Raw genomic sequence first — 8,695 nt, forward strand, 5'->3', positions numbered from 1 at the left:
GGGTCCAGGTTTTCTGATCCCTAAAGCTAATATAATTTAGGAATACATTTTTTAAGAAAACACAAAACGATGAATACAAAAAATCAGGTTCAAAAATGAAAACCCATAGAAAAGGAGAAAAGAAATCACAACAAATTACAAGTATTGAAAAACTGACAGATACCACAAACATCCAGAAAAATAACATAATATTTTACTAATTAATTTTAAAACATAATCTGTAATGCTTTTTCCATATTTTAGGACTGTTATCAAATTTGGAAAATATTGAGCTTTTATCATAAATCAGCTGTAAGATTTCAGGAAAATTCAAGTTTTCTGGCAAGGACTAAAGTAAAGAATTCTTTGAATTCACAACACTCTAATCGTATTGCTGGGGTCTTAGAAGCAGCCCAGACAGGTGGTGAGCCTAAAAACTTAAGCTTCAATAACTTCAAGATAAACCCACTTCTCTATGAGCAGACAACTTCCAATGCAGATTTGAGAACCAGTAGAAAGCTCAGTAGTGAATATTTCTGTGTGGGCAATAGAAGCTAGCTGCCTACTGGAAGACTTCCACAGGTAGCCATTTGGAGACTTTGGGAATCACTTCATGTTTCAACAAAGTAAGCCACACAGCATCAGCAGCAACTCAGAGGCTTTAGCTGGGTGTATGAATCTCTGCATCTGCAAAGTAAAAGTGGAATTGCATGAATTTGGACGATATCAGTCAGTAGTGAGAGTGGCCTGAGATGCTACAGAGTGCTACCCAGAGGGAAAGCATACACTCAAATGCAGAAGATGGGAAGAGTGCATCATCATTGGTGGTTTTCAAAAATCACTACTTTACTTCATTTAGAAAAGACCTAGAAATATAGTGTTGTAATTGATGGTATTTAAGGGCTCTCCATCTGACAACAATGTTTAGGCTTTGAAATCAAGTAGACTTAGATTTCATCACCCAGTTTCAAAATTTATTAACTCATGCTAGTCTTGTTTCATCTGTACCCTCAAACCACACACAATCCCCTTCACCTCCAGGCAATTTTAAAACAAACTCTAGACATCATTTACTGCTCAATCATAAGTATTCTAGACTGAAAAATTAGCCAGGCGTGGTGGTGGGCGCCTGTAGTCCCAGCTACTCGGAGAGGCTGAGGCAGGAGAATGGCGTGAACCTGGGAGGCGGAGAGCTTGCAGTGAGCCGAGATCGCGCCACTGCACTCCAGCCTGGGTGAAAGAGCGAGACTCCGTCTCAAAAAAAAAAAAAAAAAAAAAAAAGTATTCTAGACTGTATCTCGAAAAGAAAGGACTCTAGAAAATATTAACCATAATATCACTATCAGACTTTTGAAATTAATACTAATTCTATAATATCAAGAAATGTGCAATTATATACTTTCTTCTAGTAATGCAAAAACTAAAAAAAAACAAAAATCCTCCAATAAACTGACAAGTGAAAAACATTATGTTTAAATCTTAGTTTTGATGAGTATGTGACCATGGCAAATTCAAATAATCCTTCGGGACCTTGATTTACCCCTCAAAAATGAATAAAATGCCTGACCCACGTAGTTCTAATTCTCTCATCATTGTTTGCAAATAGCAGGTTACTTAACTTTTCTAAGCTTTCGTATCTCAATATAAATTGAGAATAATAACTACCTTATAAAGTTGCTATGATATTAAAGAAGATAAAACATGTGAAGTGCCTGGCATAAAAGTATCACTCAAAAAAAAATTAGTTATCTTTTCTTTTGAATCCCAAACTTAACTTGAAACAATACTGCTACATGTAGTTGTGTATAATCCATGCTCTGATTTTCTCCCTCATATATTTATGAGAACCTGGCAAAGTAAATAGCTCAGTTTGTGTGTAATCTAAGGATCAGAGAGATTTATCGACTTGCCCAAAGTGCACAGCCGTTGAATGGTTGAACAGAATTTGCATAAAAAGCTCCTTACTCCCCCTGTTCTTCCGAACCTGTGATATCCAAAGAAATTTAATGTGTGCTTGGAATATTCTGTTCAGAGACAGGGAGATATATAATCATCTTAAGAAAAAAATTCATTTGGGTTATCTTTAAAATTTTTTTGAAACTTGGAGAAAGTGAAACTACCTTAAGAATTATTTCTTGGGTGTTCAGTATGCCAGAAGTTTTTGTTTTACTTTCTCTCCCAAAAAAAGCCATGTAAAGGTTTTTTTAAAATTAACCATATTGAAGCTAAAATGTCCAATTTGTTACGTAAAGTTTAACCTTCTAAAGCCAAGTGTTTATTGACCTTCAATAAATAATCACATTTAAAATCTGTCCATGAGAGTTTGCGATAATTTTTAAATACTAAACAAAAAGGGCCATATTTTCTCATAAAATGAAATTAGAAAATATTACCTAGCACTGTAGCTTGACCAAATGCTAATTGCAATCAGTGTTCCTATTGTAACTTGGGTTGCAGGTGGTATGATACTCTCCAAGCTTTCTTGATTTTGTGTATTCAGAAAGCCAAAGTCACGAAATGGCTGTGGCTTCGCAGCAGCGAGTTCTCCAGTAGGAGCACAGGCTCTTCAGACTCTGGCGTTCATTTCCTTAACTCACTCACTTTAAGGCGTTCTGGGTGAATGCTAGGTCGTTCTCAGCTACAAAATCTATTTTTAAAACTTTTTTTTATCTCAATGGTTTTGTATTTTTTTTCCTTTGTATGAATCTCACATTTCCTTTTAAGATTGTTTCTAGGTATTTTATGTGGTTTGTTGCTACGTGGGTGAAATTCTCTTCCTTGAATTTTCTTACTGGTATTTGTTGGTATATAATTTTCATGAGCCTAGGGTTTAATATTCCCTGTGAGATCCGTATGAGAAGATAGAAGTGATGCCCCCAAACATCTCCGGTCATGGGTAACCATTAACCGGAATGGTTGGGATTCAAAATGACTTTAGACAATTAGAGAAATGTTCAAAACAAAGGATATAGTATTGAGTGGTGGCAGGCATGACAGAAAACAACAACAAAACAAATTATCAAAAAGAAAAGAATAATTAGCTGACCATGAGTGAGCATGAGGCACTGCACTTTTTTCTGACCAATAAAATTGAAATCTGGAGTATAAGGACCATCAAACAAGCTTCCTTGTGTTTTCAGTGCCAGTGAAACCTCTAACATGACACACTCTAACTCTGACAACCACTACTTGAAGAGAAATATAGAGATCTTAGAACCTAAGTGATATGAACACTGTAAAAATGAGTATAAGAGTTTGTTTTTTTTTTTAAAAAAAAAGATTAGAAGATGGACTTACACAAAGGATAAAGGAAATGTCCTTTAATGCCCAACATTGTCCATATACACTGACAGCAAAACAAGATGAAACAGCCTTAACCCACAACATGAAGTCATGCCGTCAAGCTCAGTGTTTTCAGACAGCAGGTTTATTAATCATTAAAACAAACTGACACATAAGGTTGTCAAATTTTCTGTTCTGGAAGTGTTATTAATTTTTTAATCTGCTACTGGATTCTAAGAATACGGACAACTTAGGTGATCTCAGGCTGTTTTTAAAGATCCTAGTGGCTAAGCTATTCACAGCTAAGAAAGTAAATCAGTCCCCTTAGTCCTGAATGCAAACAAAAGGACTTTATAGTGGCTGGGAAAAATCAGAACCTTTTTTTACAGTGCTTAGTGGAAGAGGGACACAGGATGTTTACACCCAGCAACCTTCCAGGCCTAGTCTCTGGTGCCTGCTGTGCTTCATAAAGGATAGATAAGAAGCAACTTGGAAATAAGGTAGGATCTTGTAGGATCAAATACAAACGTATCTCTTAACTAGCCCAAAGAATAAGCAAGGAAGAGATTTTCAGCAGCTGAGAAATAAACCTTTAGGATTTTCAAATGGATGCTGGTATAGAGGGATAAATTAAAGAGATTTTTGGATCAAAGGACTTGCATTAAGATTAGCGCAATCACTTAAAGAAAATATTAAGAATGGGTTAGGAAAGACAACAGCAGTGCCAAGGACTGTAACAGAGCCTAAAGAATTATTCCTTGCTCCATTAAAGAAAGAGTAGATCTTTTTTTTTAATGGTATATTCAGCATTGAGATGTTGCCCCTTGAACTGCCCGGGGTCAGTACTGAAAAGTGAAACCAGATCACAAATGGCCTTGTGTGCCATGCAAATGAATTGGACTTTATCTGGCAGGTAATGAGGAACTATATTAGGAGTGGCAAAATCTGATTTGCATTTTGAATTTATTTTCAATAGTAACGTCAAAGATGGTCTACAGAAGGCTTGAGACTAGACAGGGAAGACTTTTAGGAGGCATTTTAAAAGCCCAGAAGAGATGATAAACCTCTAAGGGAAGGCCTTATGGCAATGGCAATAAGGCTTATGAGAAAAAAAATAATCTGAGCAAGAGATGTTTGAAAAGTAGGTTCAATAACACGACTGCATGTCTAATTAGATGAGAAACATAGACATGAGGACCACTCTGAGTTTTCTGGTTTGATTAGACAGGTGATTCATAGTACCATTAACTTAAGTAGATAATGTAGAAGTAAAAGCAGATTTCAGGAAAACAATAATAATGAGTTTAGTTGAAGATACATGCATAGGGTCTGAGCCAGAAATACTCAATGGTTCTTTAGAAACATAATGTTGTTAGGACAAAGAGTTGAGCAATATAGACATACATGTGTAGGTGATAACCTAATTAATAGCAGTTGATGAGTTGCCCCATGTGTGGAATACTCGTTGCTAATCACTTCCCAACTCAATACACCTGAGTCCTACATCATAGTCTATTGATAAGTGTGGCAATATAGTCATTTTAAAGGGATGTGTCCTCAACATTCTCACCTTCCAGTGTAAAGAAGCATATTAAGTGGCAGAATCCCTGAGAATGGCAATACTTAAGACACTACTGTGTAAACTTGACTGTGTAAGAACCCCTAGTGAACTTTTTAAAGGGCAGGATGAGGTGGCTCATGCCTGTAATCCCAGCACTTCAGGAGGCTAAGGCATGAGGATCTCTTGAGGTTAGAAGTTCAAGACCAGCCTGGGCAGTATAGTGAGCTCTCCATCTCTACAAGGGGTTAAAAAAAGAAGATGCTTATGCCCATCCCCAAACACTAACTCAGTGGTCTGAGTGGGGCTCAGGAACCTGCAATGTTGAGAAAGTAACTCCAGTTATTTCTTACAAACACACAAGTTTGTGAAGTTCCTTGGAAGATCTAATTAAAAAGAAAAAATACAGTAGTCAGAATTTTGCATATGTGAATTTTGCCTTTAAAATGACCATGTGTTTAACTTGTGTCAGGTTATTTCTTTTGGTTTTAAAGTTCATGATATTAGTAAAAATCTATCAATTATTTTTCCTGGAAAAGTTTATAACAAGTAAATCTGTCTGCCTTGAGTCATACAGCATATTTCCCTTTCCCTAGACTTAACAAAAAAGAAAATAATCTAAAGTTAAAATAAAACAAGTGGTGAAGAGCAATTGGTTTATGAAATTTGAAAGTGACTAATTTAAATTTTTTTTTTTTTTTTGAGACGGAGTCTCGCTCTGTCGCCCAGGCTGGAGTGCAGTGGCGCAATCTCGGCTCACTGCAAGCTCCGCCTCCCGGGTTCACGCCATTCTCCTGCCTCAGCCTCCTGAGTAGCTGGGACTACAGGCGCCCACCACCACACCTGGCTAATTTTTTTTGTATTTTTAGTAGAGACGGGGTTTCACCATGGTCTCGATCTCCTGACCTCATGACCCACCCGCCTCGGCCTCCCAAAGTGCTGGGATTACAGGCATGAGCCACCGCGCCCAGCTGAAAGTGACCAATTTAAAATTTTAGAGTCATTATGCTTAATGGACAGGGTCCTAGACTGAAATTCAGAAAACCTGCATTAGTACTAACATTGAGCTAGTCTTCTGACATTTCTAGGCCCTCATTTTCCCATTTATCTCAAGAGAGTCTTGAGCTGGAAAACTTTCTTAAGATTCTGGATAACATTGCATGTTAGATTGAGCCAAATGAAAATGATATTTAGCCATTTTTGACCTACAAAGAAATGGCAATTTCATATGGTTCAACATATCTAGGATGGAGCTGATGGCGTTATCAGTATGGGGCTCTATATCTTTCTACTTCACAATTGGCTTGTCTCATTTTTCTCCAACTACAATAGTCTTCCTCCATGGCCATAAACAGACCACACTCACTTTCCATCCTTCTGGCTCCGAAACTTGAAAGGACAATAACCCTTTTTACCTCTAAATTGAAAAATCCTCCAGAAGGACTAAAATTGGAATAGCTTGGAGTACTATTATGGGCTTGAAATGGATCATTTTCATACTCCAGTGACCAGAAGGGTAGAATAGCATGAATGGCAGCATTTGGTCCCCTAAAGAAGGTGTGGTGCTGACCAGACAAACCTATAGATAGCCTATACATCTCTGTATGTCTCTGGGTGGTAGTGATTTAAAATATACTTTACTCATAGAAAGGAAGCATTGTGACTAGACTAAACTAAAAGGAGGAAGATTTGGATTCAAAATCTTTGTGACTTGGAAAGTCATTTTCCTCTTTTAAATCTATTTTCTCATCTGAAAAATGTATTATAAATACCTCAATGGGCTATTATAGTATTATATAAAATCACGTGTATGAAACTACTTTGGAATTTGTAAAGTACTACAGAAGTTAAGGAATCTTTCACTCATTAAGCATCTATTGAGTGCCTACTGTGGGGCTGTAGACTTTATTAGGATTTGGAAATATAGAGATGAATATACAATGATGAATACAATATGATATTTTTGCCCTCTGTAACATCATATAGGATCTGGATAACATCTAGTGTAAAAATAAGCTCAGTGCATCTGAATTTTTTTAATCCTTAAAATAAACCAAATACTTAAGAATTGATTAAGAAGGTATACTTGTTTAACAAATGCCAGGATAGTCTATATATAATAGAATAGAGATATTTCTCAAAATCTGAGCATAAAATCTAATCTCTAAAGCAAATCTTTCACTCATTTTACCTCTGGCCTTTTCACAAGACTATATTTTATTCTGCTCACCTCCTCAACAAATGATTTCTTCCTAAGATTAACACTGATGGCCCCTGTCAGGCTTCTTTCCTCAAAAGTGATCCTGTGGCTAATTCTCTATGGAATGTTTCTCATCCCTCTATACACATGTAACCCTGAATACAGCAATTCTTACCACAAGTCTCCCTCCCATGCTATCTCATCTCAATTTCCCAAACAAGCCAATTTTGAACCTCATTCATGTTCGTTTTTATTTTTATATCTTTTCTTATCTTGGCACAATTCTCTTATTAAATTACGTGGTTCTACCTGAGCTAATGCTTTGGGAAGGCGTTAATAAAACTGAGACTTGTCTACTATGAAATGATCTTGTAGTTCCCCAGCCATTCTGGGTCTAAAATTATCCCTTATCATTTGTGTCAGTCAAACTGATTTCTCTGATAGTGGTTTATATTTCTATCATCCTGACCCACATTTGCAAATATGACATTTTAAAATTTTTAACAAGATTAAACAACAAATTATGAGACTTTCAGGAACTTCTTGCAAAAAAAAAATACTTGCTTGCCTAGGCATACTAGTTTACATGCCAATTACACATTTATTCAGTCTAAACTCGTTACATTATAGTAAGTTCCTGTCTCTGCCAGAACTGTATAAAATTCCCAGACCTGACCGGGCACGGTGGCTCACCCTTGTAATCCCAGCACTTTGGGAGGCCGAGGCGGGCGGATCACGAGGTCGAAACCACAGTGAAACCCCATCTCTACTAAAAATACAAAAAATTAGCCGGGCGTGGTGGCAGGCGCCTGTGGTCTCAGCTACTCAGAGAGGCTGAGGCAGGAGAATGGCGTGAACCAGGGAGGTGGAGCTTGCGGTGAGCCGAGATCGCACCACTGCACTCCAACCTGGGCGACAGAGCCAGACTCCATCTCAAAATAAAATAAAATAAAATAAAATAATTAAAAAAAAATTCCCAGACCTGAGGCTAGCTTAGTGGTCGTAATGCCGTCACTTACTGCTGGTATTTTTACCTATTGCTTATAGTTTTGTCATGGGTCCCTAACCCACTCCTATTCAAATTCTTTGCCTGGATTTGTTTGTTCATTTTTTTCTTCAGCAACTATTTGCTGAAGGTCTACTATAAGCCAGGTCCTAGTCTTGGCTGGGTGAGTACAAAATTAATAAGGCACAGTCTTTGCCCTCAAGGCCCTACAAAGCAGTAGAGGAGATGGAGAACTAAAAAGATAATTGCAATACAGGAGATGCAATAGATTATGGAAAGTATAGTTTTTGTCTGCCTCCTCCTAGTTCCTTCAGGAAATAATTCCCCTACTCAACTGGTCTGAAAGGCCAATCATACTAGTTCACGGATGGGCATGTACCTGTCCCAGGCCAATCCAAAGGACCCAGAACTTTTCAGCTAGAGGTATGAGGGAGGAGTATCCTGGTATTGCTTTAGGATCACAAGCTCCAAGTATGGAGCCTGAAGCATGCAGATGGTGTCACTATTCATGTGAAGTGCCAAATGAGAAGTTGCTGGTGGCACTTTTCCCACCACGTGGAGAGATTCTATTCAGAAGAGACAGAAGTTAGCATGCTAGGAGAAGCAGAGGCAAGTAAGACTTGAAAGACAGAAAGAGCCTTACTGATCCTTGGGTCTGGTATGCTGAAGC

The sequence above is a fragment of the Symphalangus syndactylus genome, chromosome 12 (assembly GCF_028878055.3).
Source record: "Symphalangus syndactylus isolate Jambi chromosome 12, NHGRI_mSymSyn1-v2.1_pri, whole genome shotgun sequence".
Taxonomy (NCBI): Eukaryota; Metazoa; Chordata; class Mammalia; order Primates; family Hylobatidae; genus Symphalangus; species Symphalangus syndactylus.